Source organism: Triticum urartu, chromosome 2A (assembly GCF_056163025.1).
Source record: "Triticum urartu cultivar PI428250 chromosome 2A, HENAU_Tu73, whole genome shotgun sequence".
NCBI lineage: Eukaryota > Viridiplantae > Streptophyta > Magnoliopsida > Poales > Poaceae > Triticum > Triticum urartu.
Window position 1 is genome coordinate 718,018,606 of NC_141874.1, and position 13,823 is coordinate 718,032,428.

A 13,823-nucleotide genomic window follows, 5' to 3' on the forward strand; every position below is an offset into this window, starting at 1 on the left:
AATCACTTCTCGTGCATGACTGCATGACCGCAGGTTGATAGATCACTTCTATCTTATTACTCTTTTCAATCTAATTTTTCACATGTCCATGAATTCCTAGTTGGATATAAACTGCAGTCATCCATTGATTTAGTATCAGTTTTTCAGAAATCATGGCCATCTAATTTGATAAGAAACTGGAATATAAGTCCATCGATTCCGAGTTTCTTGCCATATTATTCTCTTATAGTAAGTACACTTCATCGGTTTCTTTTGCACACCATGACAGTCTAATTTGAGTGTTGTTGAAATGTACTGATTTTACTCTACGCAAGTCAACCTGTATCACTAGATAATTTTTTTTGTACACAATTGAAATGAATGAAGTATGTACAGTAGTAGTATCAGCATATTCAGAAGTATCACTAACTGAAGGACATCTGCACGTATATGTAAATCGGTAGCAATCCTTTTACATAATCAAACTGAATTCAGTTCGGTTCAGTTAGTCTAGTCAAACACTGACGAATTCATCAACCCGACCATGGTCAGTCACCTCTTACTCCTCTCAGAACCTCACGTCTCTTCCTATATTTTCTTTGTATGTTCTGTTTTATGAACTTTGATTAAATTTGTCCACTATTTGGATCAATTCCTATGTATGTCATTTATATAATGTAGTTCCAAGGAGCATAATATAGTTCCGAGAATCTCTGTACTGTAGCAAGCTCCTTGGAACTGCTGTGCTCAATGTGTAAAGAGAAGACCAGGCTTTTGATTGTAAATTATGCATGACAGACATATTAAATGATGGTCTGCATGTTTCCATTATGGCTTTCCTTCTGAATTTTTAGAACACATCGTTACAAGGATATCAGATTTCTTTTTTGCCTAATTCTGCACCTAACTACCTATTTCAATTCATGACCATTACTTGGTCAAGCATGCTTTTAGCACTTCACCATACTGTTTGCATCTTTGTCCCAGTGAAGTTTTTTCATAGGTGATTGATGCGTTGACATAATGTGCAAACAGCAAGACGTTGATTTGTGAACTATATATTTACATGCAGTATAGGTTAATATTGATCTGTGATTTTCCTCCGAATTTATGAAGACGTCGTATTGAGGTTATCACCTTTTTTATAGGAACAAAGTGTCATCTCCGCATCAGAATATTCTTATGCCACGTTCTTTGTTTAGATATGCATAACTTCTTACCTGATCCAATTCTGAACCTTACTTGGTCAACCTGTTTTTAGCACTTAATCATATTCTTTGCATCTTTGTTCCAGTGACATATATGAGTATATCATGTGCGATTGAGGCTATCCTGCTGAAGGGTAGGAAGATGGAGGAGCAGATTCTAACAGCAAGCGTTAATTTCTTTACTTTGCTGTTAAGTAGCTGTTATCTTACTTCCTCTTATTTGTTTCAGGCGAATGTATACCCATCCACCTGATGGTTTTCTTAGTTTATCAAGCAGTCCACGAACGCCAACATTCCAGCCAATGCACTATCCATCTCATGTCCCCCTTCCTAGACAACAACAACAGGAGAATCTCCATTTTGTCGGTGTCCCCTCACATGTTGCATTCTCAACACCACCACCACCACCAGTTCATACTAAAAGGAAAAAAACACCATCCGAGTCTGGTTCTGGTAGAGGTTCTTTACAAAAAAAGGCCCATGTTGTAGAACAGGCCGGTGATGTCTTTGGTTGTCATGAGGCTGGCCGGTGAGAATGCCACGTTGCCGGAGCCAAATGAGCCCGGCGTAAACCTGCGGAGGAACATGACAGATACAGGATTTTCTGAAAATGAAAGCGAGTTCACCATGACTACGACAAATACTAGGTAGTTTAGCTTGGGATAGAATACAATGCACGGGTTACAACAGAAGTTATTTCTTGTCTCAGAATTACTGATTGCTCTTTGTTCTCATTTTCCTTTGTTAGCTGAAACTATTCCTTGTCTGTCTTCCTTGGATTCGTTCGTGCAATAAGGAGGGTACCCGGCCTTCTTCACGTGTCGAGCAACAAGTAAGGACCAGCCTTCGGCTGTTACTATTGATTCATGTGCATGCGCAAAAACGAAAGAAAATACAATACTAGATTTGGACACAGCACGTGAACCAACAAGTTTTCACTTTCCTGACATGGGTGCAGGGGTGATCGAGGAGAATTTTCGTGGCCCGGTGGGTGTCGTGCTCTTCAACCACTTGGAGGTGGACTTCACCATGAAGCCCAGTCACTACTGCACACAGATGATCATCCAGGTGATCGCGATGTCGGAGGTCGCCAAGATGGAGGTCCTCGACGCCACCGTCCGGGGGGAGGTCCACCGATGTCTGAACTCCAAGCCTTAGTAGATACATCTAGAGAAGTGGTCTGTTTAGGTTGGTGGTGGAATGCTAGGGAAGGTACCCACCTTTAGATGATGGTTGTGTTCGTCTGATGTTAAATGGGATGTCGTGATTTCTTTCAGTTGAGATGTTGTTCCTTGACACGAGTCTGATGGTAAATGGGATGTTGTGATTTCTTTCAGTTGAGATGTTCCTTGACATGAGTTTATTTTGCACTGGGCATGTCTATTTTCTATCCATGAATAATGCATCTAAATTTTATTTTTTTAATTCCTAATTACCTACTAGTAGCGTGGGAGGAGAAGTGCACGCTACTACTACCTAGGATAGTAGTAGCGCTGGTTGAGATAGTAGTAGCGCGGTGCCATCTGCGCTACTACTAACAGGCGTACTAGTAGCGTGGGTTTACCCCACGCTACTGCTAACTATTAGCTGTAGCGCGATACTAGTAGCGTGGGTACCCGCGCTGCTAGTAGCCTTTTTCCTAGTAGCGTAGAGCAAAAACTATATAGCTCAAAAAATATAAGTGAAGCATAGAGTATTCTAATAAATTCCTAATCAAGTGTGACTCTCTCAAAAGGTTTGTACAGCAAGGCTGATTGTGGTAAACTAACAAATAAAGACTCAAATAATACAACAGGCTCCAAGCAAAACACATATCATGTGGTGAATAAAAATATAGCTCCAAGTAAAGTTACCGATGGAAGTAGACGAAAGAGGGGATGCCTTCCGGAGCATCCCAAGCTTTGGCTTTTAGGTGTCATTAGATTATCTTGGGGTGCCATGGGCATCCCCAAGCTTAGGCTCTTGTCACTCGTTGTTCCATAATCCATCACGTTTACCCAAAACTTGAAAACTTCACAACACAAAACTCAGCAGAAAATCTCGTGAGCTCCGTTAGCGAAAGAAAACAAAAGACCACTTCAAGGTACTGTAATGAACTATTTATTTATATTGGTGTTAAACCTACTGTATTCCAACTTCTCTATGATTTATAAACTATTTTACTAGTCATAGATTCATCAAAATAAGCAAACAACACACGAAAAACAGAATCTGTCAAAAACAGAACAGTCTGTAGTAATCTGTAACTAACGCAAACTTCTGGAACTCCAAAAATTCAGCCAAAATAGGAAGACCTAGACAATTTGTTTATTTATCAGCAGCAATTGTAATCAATATTTTATCACCTTCTGGTGATTTTTAACAATTATTTTCATGAACAGAAAGTTTCTGAAATTTTCAGCAAGATCAAATAACTATCATCCAAGAAGATCCTATAGGTTAAACTTGGCACAAACACTAATTAAAACATAAAAACACATCTAACCAGAGGCTAGATCAAATATTTATTCCTAAAAAGAAGCAAAAAGCAAAAAACTAAAAATAAAATTGGGTTGCCTCCTAACAAGCGCTATCGTTTAACGCCCCTAGCTAGGCATAAAAGCAAGTAGAGATCTAGGTATTGCCATCTTTGGTAGGCAATCCATAAGTGGCTCTCATAATAGATTCATAAGGTAATTTTATTTTCTTTCTAGGGAAGTGTTTCATGCCTTTCTTTAATGGAAATTGGAACCTAATATTCACTTCCTTCATATCAATAATTGCACCAATCGTTCTAAGGAAAGGTCTACCAAGAATAATAGGACATGAAGGATTGCAATCTATGTCAAGAACAATAAAATCTACAGGCACATAGTTCCTATTTGCAACAATAAGAACATCATTAATTTTTCCCATAGGTTTTTTAATAGTGGAATCCGCAAGGTGCAAGTTTAAAGAGCAATCAACAAAATTATGGAAACCTAGCAAATCACACAAAGTTTTTGGAATAGTGGAAACACTAGCACCCAAATCACAAAAGCATATCATTCATGATCTTTAATTTTAATTTTAATAATAGGTTCCCACTCATCATAAAGTTTTCTAGGGATAGAAACTTCCAACTCAAGTTTTTCTTCATAAGATTGCATTAAAGCATCAACGATATATTTGGTAAATGCTTTATTTTGACTATAAGCATGAGGATAATTTAGAACGGATTGCAACAAGGAAATACAATCAATCAAAGAGCAATTATCATAATTAAATTTCTTGAAATCCAAAATAGTGGGTGTATTGAGATCTAAAGTTTTGACCTCTTTATTACCACTTCTATCAATTTTAGCATCAAGATCTAAAAACTCCGAATTTCTAGAACGCCTTCTAGGTAAAGGTGGATCATATTCAGTCCCATCATTATCAAGATTCATATTGCAAAACAAAGATTTAATAGTAGACACATCAATAACTTTTAGATCTTCATCTTTGTTTTCAAAGTTTTCTGGCTTAGCGGCCATCTTATTAACTAAGGTGAACTGCTTATCCGAAATTTCAGCTATTAACTTCTCAAGATGAGCAATTTGGGATCTCAAACCATCAAATTCTTTAGACATATCATCGATCTCTTTATTCATATAACTCATAAAGCTTTTTTGTTCCTTAAGCTCGTTCCTAAAGAAATTGTTATGTTCAAATTATAAGACCATGAAACTCCTAACGTTGCCTTCGATCTCTTCTAGCCTTTTAAGGTGAGGATCACCAAATCTTGGTAGAGCCATCGAGACAAGCAAGCAATCCAACACACGAGCAAACAAGAGACAGGCAAAAAGAGGCGAACGGAAAAGAGAGAGGGCGAATAAAACGGCAAGGGTGAAGTGAGGGAGAGAAAAACGAGAGGCAAATGGCAAATAATGTAATGCGGGAGATAAGGGTTTGTGATGGGTACTTGGTATGTTGAGTTTTACGTAGACTCCCCGGCAACGGCGCCAGAAATGGCTCGTTGTCGGGAGTCCAAATCTTAACTTGACCTTGCGTAAGCCTCCCCGGTAACGGTGCCAGAAATCCTTCTTGCTACCTCTTGAGCACTGCGTTGGTTTTCCCTTAAAGAGGAAAGGGTGATGCATCAAAGTAGCGTAAGTATTTCCCTCAGTTTTTGAGAACCAAGGTATCAATCCAGTAGGAGGCTACGCACGAGTCCCTCGCACCTACACAAACAAATAAATCCTCGCAACCAACGCGATAAGGGGTTGTCAATCCCTTCACGGTCACTTACGAGAGTGAGATTTGATAGATATGATAGGATAATATTTTTGGTATTTTTATGATAAAGAGGCAAAGTAAAATAAAAGCAAAATAAAAGGCAACGGAAATAGCTAAGTGCTGGAAGATTAATATGATGGAAAATAGACCCGGGGGCCATAGGTTTCACTAGTGGCTTCTCTCAAGAGCATAAGTATTTACGGTGGGTGAACAAATTACTGTTGAGCAATTGACAGAATTGAGCATAGTTATGAGAATATCTAGGTATGATCATGTATATAGGCATCACGTCCGAGAAAAGTAGACTGACTCCTGCCTGCATCTACTACTATTACTCTACACATCGCCCGCTATCCAGCATGCATCTAGAGTATTATGTTCATAAGAACAGAGTAACGCTTTAAGCAAGATGACATGATGTAGAGGGATAAACTCATGCAATATGATATAAACCCCATCTTGTTATCCTCGATGGCAACAATACAATACGTGCCTTGCTGCCCCTACTGTCACTGGGAAAGGACACCGCAAGATTGAACCCAAAGCTAAGCACTTCTCCCATTGCAAGAAAGATCAATCTAGTAGGCCAAACCAAACTAATAATTCGAAGAGACTTGCAAAGATAACCAATCATACATAAAAGAATTCAGAAGATTCAAATATTGTTCATAGATAAACTTGATCATAAACCCACAGTTCATCGGTCTCAACAAACACACCGCAAAAGATGATTACATCGAATAGATCTTCACGAGAGAGGAGGAGAACATTGTATTGAGATCCAAAAAGAGAGAAGAAGCCATCTAGCTAATAACTATGGACCCGAAGGTCTGAGGTAAACTACTCACACATCATCGGAGAGGCTATGGTGTTGATGTAGAAGCCCTCCGTGATCGATGCCCCTCCGGCGAAGCTCCGAAACAGGCCCCAAGATGGGATCTCACGGGTACAGAAGGTTGCGGTGGTGGAATTAGGTTTTTGGCTCCGTATCTGGTAGTTTGGGGGTACGTAGGTATATATAGGAGGAAGGAGTACGTCGGTGGAGCAACAGGGGGCCCACAGGGTGGAGGGCGGGCCTGGGGGGGGGGGGGGGGTAGGCGCGCCCCCTACCTCGTGGCCTCCTGGTTGAAGTCTTGACGTAGGGTCCAAGTCCTCTGGATCACGTTCGTTTCGAAAATCACGTTCCCGAAGGTTTCATTCCATTTGGACTCCGTTTGATATTATTTTTCTGCGAAACTCTGAAATAGGCAAAAAACAGCAATTCTGGGCTGGGTCTCCGGTTAATAGGTTAGTATCAAAACAATATAAAAGTGTATAATAAAGCCCGATAATGTCCAAAACAGAATATAATTTAGCATGGAACAATAAAAAATTATAGATACGTTGGAGACGTATCATGCACCACCATTAGCCTCCTGACTAAGTGTAGCCAAGAAGTCCAGCGTTCCCCAACTAAAGATCGCCTGAACTGAATATTCAAAGGTACCGTCTGCTAAATTAGACAGGCAGACTGAACTATTTAAGCTAGAAATATGATCTTAGCACTTAAAATATTATCCTATTTATATTGCTGATGATCAAGTGTGGGTGCAGCAAAATCAAGAAGAAGAGTGTGACTTATAAATGGGTAGGACAAAGAGCTGATATCACAACCAACCCATGATAATTGACAAGAAAAACCAAGATTGCACAACATAGGTCTTGATGCTTCCAGTGCTTTGAAAGACTGTTTGGGGTGTTGCCTTCAGAGTTGTTCCATTGTCTGTTGTGTCTCTAAAACTCCTAGCAGATAAGAACACATATATGATCTTTGGTTTTGGTGACTTATCTTACAGATACAACAGACATAGCGCCCGGCCGGCGGGCACAGCGCGCGGGGATGCTCAGCTGACTCGTCGACTCTAGGAAGCAGCAGCAAGCTGACGTCGCGTATTCGGCCATGAGTGAAGGGACGCACGACAGTGTCGTCGTCATCATGAACATCATCAAGTTGGTCGACGCCTTCCTTGACGCGGTGAGAACAGTTCATCTTAATCAAATTGCTTAAATTTCTTCTACTGCAAACATCACATTAACTTGAAGACCATCTTCTGCATGCAGAACAACAAGATGGAGTTGTTCCCTTCGATCGTGTGCAAGGCAATGAACATTCAGGTCATACACCAGGGCGCTGCTTCTGGCCATCTCGGCAATGGATCTCTCATGCTGGTAATCACTGATTTGTGCTTCAGGTTTTCAGTTTTGTTGTCTTATTATTTCCCTTTTACTCTGCTATCTGTTTTTTCATCTTACTTCACTTTCGATCGATCATCACAGCAATTGCTTCTTACCAATTAATATAATTTTTTCTCAAATGCACAACGCAACGAAGATGAGCCTCCAGAGTACATCATCCGCGATAAGTACATCCCTATACCCGACGCCATGCCCGATGCACTGGACTGGAGGCAGAGCGGCGCCGTCACCATGGTCAAGCACCAGGCAAGTCGGTGAGCGCCACGCTTGTGGATTTATTGTTCTGCACCTCACATTGCAACGCTCATCTGTTTTCCCTGTTAGAATTTTGTCGTTTGTGTAGTTATTTGTTTTTATTGCTAAAGCATGCCGGTCATAACACTTTTCCCCGCCTGCACAAACAGCTCGTCCTCGAGTTGTAAGGTGGGGAAGCGCTGGCTGAACTCCTCGAGGTGATCAACCAGCGTCAAACACCTTCGCGACAGCTGGGACGGCCAGGTCGGCGGCGACGACGTCCTCCTCAATGTAGTCTGCAGCCTCCAGGTAGAACAGTCACGGGCAGACGTGGCCGGGCGTGTAGGGCTCGTCGCAGTTGAAGCACAACCCTTGGCGGCGACGCTCGAGTAGCTCGGCCGAGGTGAGCCGGCGGAACGGGCGCGCCGCGGTCGCGGCGAGGGGTGTCGTGGAAGCCTGAGCCGGCCGACCCTGCGCGGGAACCTCCGGCCAGGGTAGCGACCCAGCGGCCCGAGACGGCAATGCCTGTTGGATGGCCACCGCGCGACGCTCGAATGCGCGGGCGTAGTACATGGCCGTCTGGAGATCCTGGGGTCCCCGAAGCTCCACGTCCACGTGGATGTGATCCGGAAGTCCACCGACGAAGAGGTCGGCCCGCTGCTGCGCCGTCACGCCCGAGGCGTGACATGCCAGGGCCTGAAAACGGTCGGCGAAGTCCTGAACCGTGGAGGTGAAGGGAAGGCGGCCGAGTTCCGCTAGCCGGCTCCCGCGTATTGGCGGCCCGAAGCGAAGGAGGCATAGCTCGCGAAAGCGCTCCCATGGGGGCATGCTGCCCTCTTCTTGCTCGAGGGCGTAGTACCACGTCTGTGCGGCGCCCCGAAGGTGATATGAGGCGAGCCAGGTGCGTTCCGACGCGAGCGTGCGTTGCCCCCGGAAGAATTGCTCAGACTGGTTGAGCCAGTTGAGGGGGTCCTCGGCGTCGTCGTAGGTGGCGAAGTCAAGCTTGGCGAAGCGCGGCGGTGTCTGAGCATGACCGCCGTGAGCGTACGGCTCGGCGGTACGGAGCAGCGAAGAGGATGGCGTCGGTCCGGTGTGCACAGGTGGTCCGCTGGGAAGCGGTGGCCCGGCGCAGCCAGTGTGGAAACCCGCGGAGCCGGAGGGCCCGTCGTATGGCAGGGAGGGCGCCGGCTGGTCCGCGACCATGGTGTAGACTGGCGGCGGTGACGTCTCGGCCAACCAGGCTGGAAGCTGGGACGGCGAGGGCGGGAACCGCACTTGCTGAATCGGCATGCCTGCCGGCGCGGTTGTATTCAGCTCGGTGCTGGGCAACGGAGGCGCCTGCAGCGGCAGCTGATGCTGCATGGGAACGGCGGAGGCGGCGGGCACCGCGATGGCCGCGGCCGGCCATTGAAGCCAGAGTGGGGCGGAGGCGGGGGCTGGCTGCAGCTGCAGCGGCTCGACTAGCGCCGGTGGCCCCTTGGTGCGGCGGCTTCCAGGGCTGCCAGGGCGGTGGCGGCGGTAGCTATAGCTGTGGCTGCAGCGGCCCGGCGAGCGCGACGGAGGCCGCCGGGTGCGGCTGCTGCCACGGCAGGAGCATCAGCCCGGTGGCGATGGTTGGTGACGTGGTCGGCGGCAGCCCGTAGGGCCCGGCCAAGTAGAGGCAGATCCCCTGGACGGCTGTGACGAGATCGTTGAGGATGCCGGTCATCTCCGCCGGGGAGTAAACCAGCGGCGCGGTGTAGGGTGGTGGCGACGGACCCGTGGAGGGGGGCGGCGACTGGCCAGTGGAGGCGCCGGCGGTGGATCCAAGTGGCGCAGTGGGTAGGGCCAGCAGCGCTGTGGAGAGGATCGGCGGCGGTGCGGTGGTGGTGGGCAGCGGCGGGATTGGTGGTGGTGCAGACATGGTCGAAACCGAGCTACCTGATACCAAGATGTTAGGAGGTAGGGTTCTGCCGGTTCTAGGGCGGAGATTGTAGGGGAAAGATGGAGGAAGACGAGGTCGAGGGCGCGGCGGCCGGCGGCTGGGCATCGTCCTTACGTGGTGGAGAAGAGACGGGGTGGCGCAAAAGGCGGCTAGGGTTAGGTCTCCCGGCTCCTTAAGGGAAGCCGAGCAAATACTGATTGCTTCTTGCTTGATTAGATTGATACATCTCCTCTTCTTATATAAAAAGGTTTACTTGACTATTAAGCAAGCGACTCTTATTTCTAATTAATCCTAAGACTGACGGGCTATACCGCCAGCCCAGGCCATTAAGCCCATTACGTACTCTAACACTTGAAAAAGCACTAATCAGATGATTTAGCCTATTTAATCATTTTCTTACAAGTGAAGCCAGATTGTAAGGAATTGCCTTAGCAAAAAATAACACATACACCTTAGATCTGAAAAACAAAAGCAATCAGACGAAATACGACAGGAGACGGATATGAAAAACGTAGAACAGCCTAACGGATCGGGCGATTCCCATGGGCCGGGGTGCAAGTTTGGTCCCGATCCTAATTTTTATGTACGGCCCATAGGCGAATTAATCCGTGGTTAGATGATTAAAGAGACAGTGGTATCCCTTGCCCATCAGGGTTCAGGTCCTGATATCCGTATTATTTTAAGATTTATTTCAGGATTTTTGATGATGTGCTTTTAGTAGCAAGAGATGTTTTCGTCGACGACGAGATGCCTACGGTGACTTCGTGATAATATATTAACTCAGTCTCACGACGGTGCTCATAGGGTTTATATGTGTATTCATGGAATGAATGTATGCGCATATGTATGAGCACTTGCGTTTATACTACGTTCAAAGAAAAAAATGTACGGCACGTAGCAACAGTTTAAGTTCTGACGACTCACGTGTCAGGGGTTTTGGGATCCTTAAGGAAGGTCCTGAACTGGTTTCTTTTCTTTTCATTTTTTAATTTTTGCCTTTAATATTTCTATTTTCTATATGTTTTAATTGGTAAATTTTGAAAAACAATCAGAACTTCATAAATTGTTTATTTTAGAAAAACGTGAATTTCCAGAAATTGTTCTTGTTTTTCAAAACAATATACAAAATCTTCTAATCTTTTGCAATTTAATAAAATTTATCTGTTTCAAAAATATTCTGAATTTTAAAAAATGATAATATTACATTTAATTTTTTTTTACATTTTAAAATAATGTTCTCATTTTCCCGAAAATGTTCTTAAAGTTCAAAAAATTGTTCATAATGTAAAATAATATTTTTGGGTTCACGAATATTTTTCCAATTCATGAACTCTTTTTTCATTTAGTGAACATTTTTGACGTGAACACCGTGATTACTTTTAGATAACCACGAAAGTTTTTTGAATTAATGAATACTTTTTTCAAATTCGTGAACCTTTTTTGAATTCGCTTGCACTTTTAAAATTTGAGAAGATTTTTGTTACGCTCATGATTTCTATTAAAGGAAAGTGAAAAACTAAAAAAACTGATACTTTGATTGGGTGTTTCCAAAACTTTATTGATCAGTTCTTTGTTTTGCACAAAGGACCATGGATTAAAAGAAATATCGAATAGTATGAAGCACCTCAATAAGAACGAAAATTCCAACAAAATCCTTGAGATGCTCTTCGTCTTCAACCTCCAAACATTGTGGATGGCACGCCGCCGCTACCGCTCCCGCGTGAGCCGGCGTGGCGTTGTTGGTTGCGGACGGGAAGTCGCCGAACGGGTCTAGAAGACCACATCCGTCCCGGAGAAGAAGAAGGAATAACCGTCGATGAAGGTCCTTGACGATCCGGAAATCCCCACAGCCAAAAGAAATCCTTGAGAACCACACCACTCCCACAAGCTTCTCAACCTCGCCGCCGAGATGGGACTGCAGCCATGGAGACTTTATTGAACGAGGCGCCGCCACCGTCATCTGAGCGCCGCCCCAAAAAACCTTGACCATAACGCCAGAAAATGGAACCCTCGCACCGAGGATGACCGAGATCCACGACGCCTCCATGGCCTATAGGCCACGGGGGCAAGGCAGATCCGCGTCGGGGCCGACGGGAGGTGGGGGGAACCCTAATCGCCTAATCTCAGGTGAAGGGGTACGGGACTACAATTTTATTTAACTTTAATGATCATTTCAAATGTTCAAGGGGATACAAGCAGGCAGGGGCGGAGCTACGTAAGGGCCAAACTGGGCCTTGGCCCGCCCAGCCCAGGAGAAAATAGGGAAGGAAGACAGAAAAACTGGGCCTGAAAATCAAGGGTTAAGTGTAGTTTCTGTGTCTGGCCCGCCCAGCAATGGGCCCATAGCTCCGCCACTGCAAGCAGGGTCATAGGGATTGGAAAGCCACACATGGCTACCCTGATCAATAGAAGTCGAGTATTTGGCAAGACTATGGGTGTATTTGGCAAGACGATGGAAGATCCCTTTTTCTTTGAAGTGATGGATGGGAGATCCTAGTCGGCTCTTTGTGCCGGCTACGAGTTCTGGCACTCGCTAAGCTACAGAAATGGGTCGGCCCGTGAAACCACTAGCGAAGCTCTTCCTCGACAGAAAAAAAAAAGTTTGTTGATCAATAGTTGACCAGTCAACCGTTGATATTTGAAGGAAATATAAAAAATTAAAATCAGGAAAATCACAAGAAATCGTGAATTATAAAATGTTGAAGGATTTTAAAAAAAATCACAAACTTCGAAAAAGCCTGAATTTTTAAAAGTATGTCGATTTTGAGATAACTTCGTCGAATTTCTAAAAAAGTTCACAAAAAATGAAAAATTAGTTTAATTTTGGAAAGAGTTCAAAATTTTAAAAAAAATCATCATGTTTTAAAAATATTCCATTGATTTTGAAAATTTTCACAAATTTAATTTTTTTATCAATTTTGATAACAACTTTACAAATTTGAAAAAAGTTCATCCATTTAGAAGGAAAAAATCGGGAATTCATAAAAGAAGTTCACCGATTTTGAATAAAAAATTAAAGAATTTAGAAAACCTCGCACATTGAAGAAAAAAGTAAAAAGGGAAAAGAATAAAAAAAGGAAAAAAGGAAAAGAACAAGAAAAAAAGAAAAGAAACAAGAAAAAGGAATAAAAGAAATACCCAATTAAGAACCACCCGAAAACTGTCCAGCGCAACCGATTGATTTCTCCTTGGCGTAAACCCCCTCGTGGTCCAACCACGTGTCCCTCTGTAGCCCACACATCGCTCACCTCTTCCCATCTTATCTCTTTCCACGGTTGCCTAAAAAAAATCTCTTTCCACGGCCGCACTCTTCCTCGCTCGATCTATCTCCCGCATCTCATTCCCTCCACTGACGAAGTATCTGCATTGCCGCCGCAGTCCGCCGTCGCCTTACATTGCAGCACCAGTCGCCGTTGACGCTGCATCGCAGCACCCGCCGTAGCCGACGGCGATGCACCGCAAACATCTCGTGCTGCATCGCGGCTTTTCGCCATGGCCGCCAGTGCTGCATCACAACTTTCACCATGGCCGCCGCCATCGTATCGCGTTGCGTCGCATCACCTATCTCTGCATCGCAGCATCCGCCATGGCCGCCGGTGCTGCATCGCAGCTTTAGCCGTCATCGTGCACGCCGTGTTGGAGTTTCGGCCATGGACGCCGTGCTGCGTCGCTGCACCCATCGTCACTAACGCTACATCGCAGCATCCTCAATGGCCGTGGGCGCTGCATATTCTCAGCTTCCGCCGTCTTCGTCGTGCGCTGCGTCGCAGCACCCGTTGCTGCCAATGAAAGCTTCGCAGGTCGGTCGCCGGTGTTGCGATGAAGCTCCGTCGAGGACGTCAAGTGCTTCAATGGAGCTTCGCCGGAGGGACACCAGTGCTGCAATGGAGCTTCGCCGGTGGCTGTCGGGATTGCGATGAAGCATCATCGAAGCGGCCGGTGTTTCCATGGAGCATAGCCGCAGGCGTCCAGTGTTGTGATGGAGCGCCACCGCGCCGATGTTGTCG

General features: G+C 45.0%; 1 pseudogene; it reads right to left on the reverse strand.

The window, feature by feature from the left end:
• Nucleotides 1-8,114: 8,114 nt before the first annotated feature.
• On the reverse strand, nt 8,115-11,863 carry LOC147987106 (uncharacterized; annotated as a pseudogene).
• Between the last annotated feature and the right edge of the window lie 1,960 nt (nt 11,864-13,823).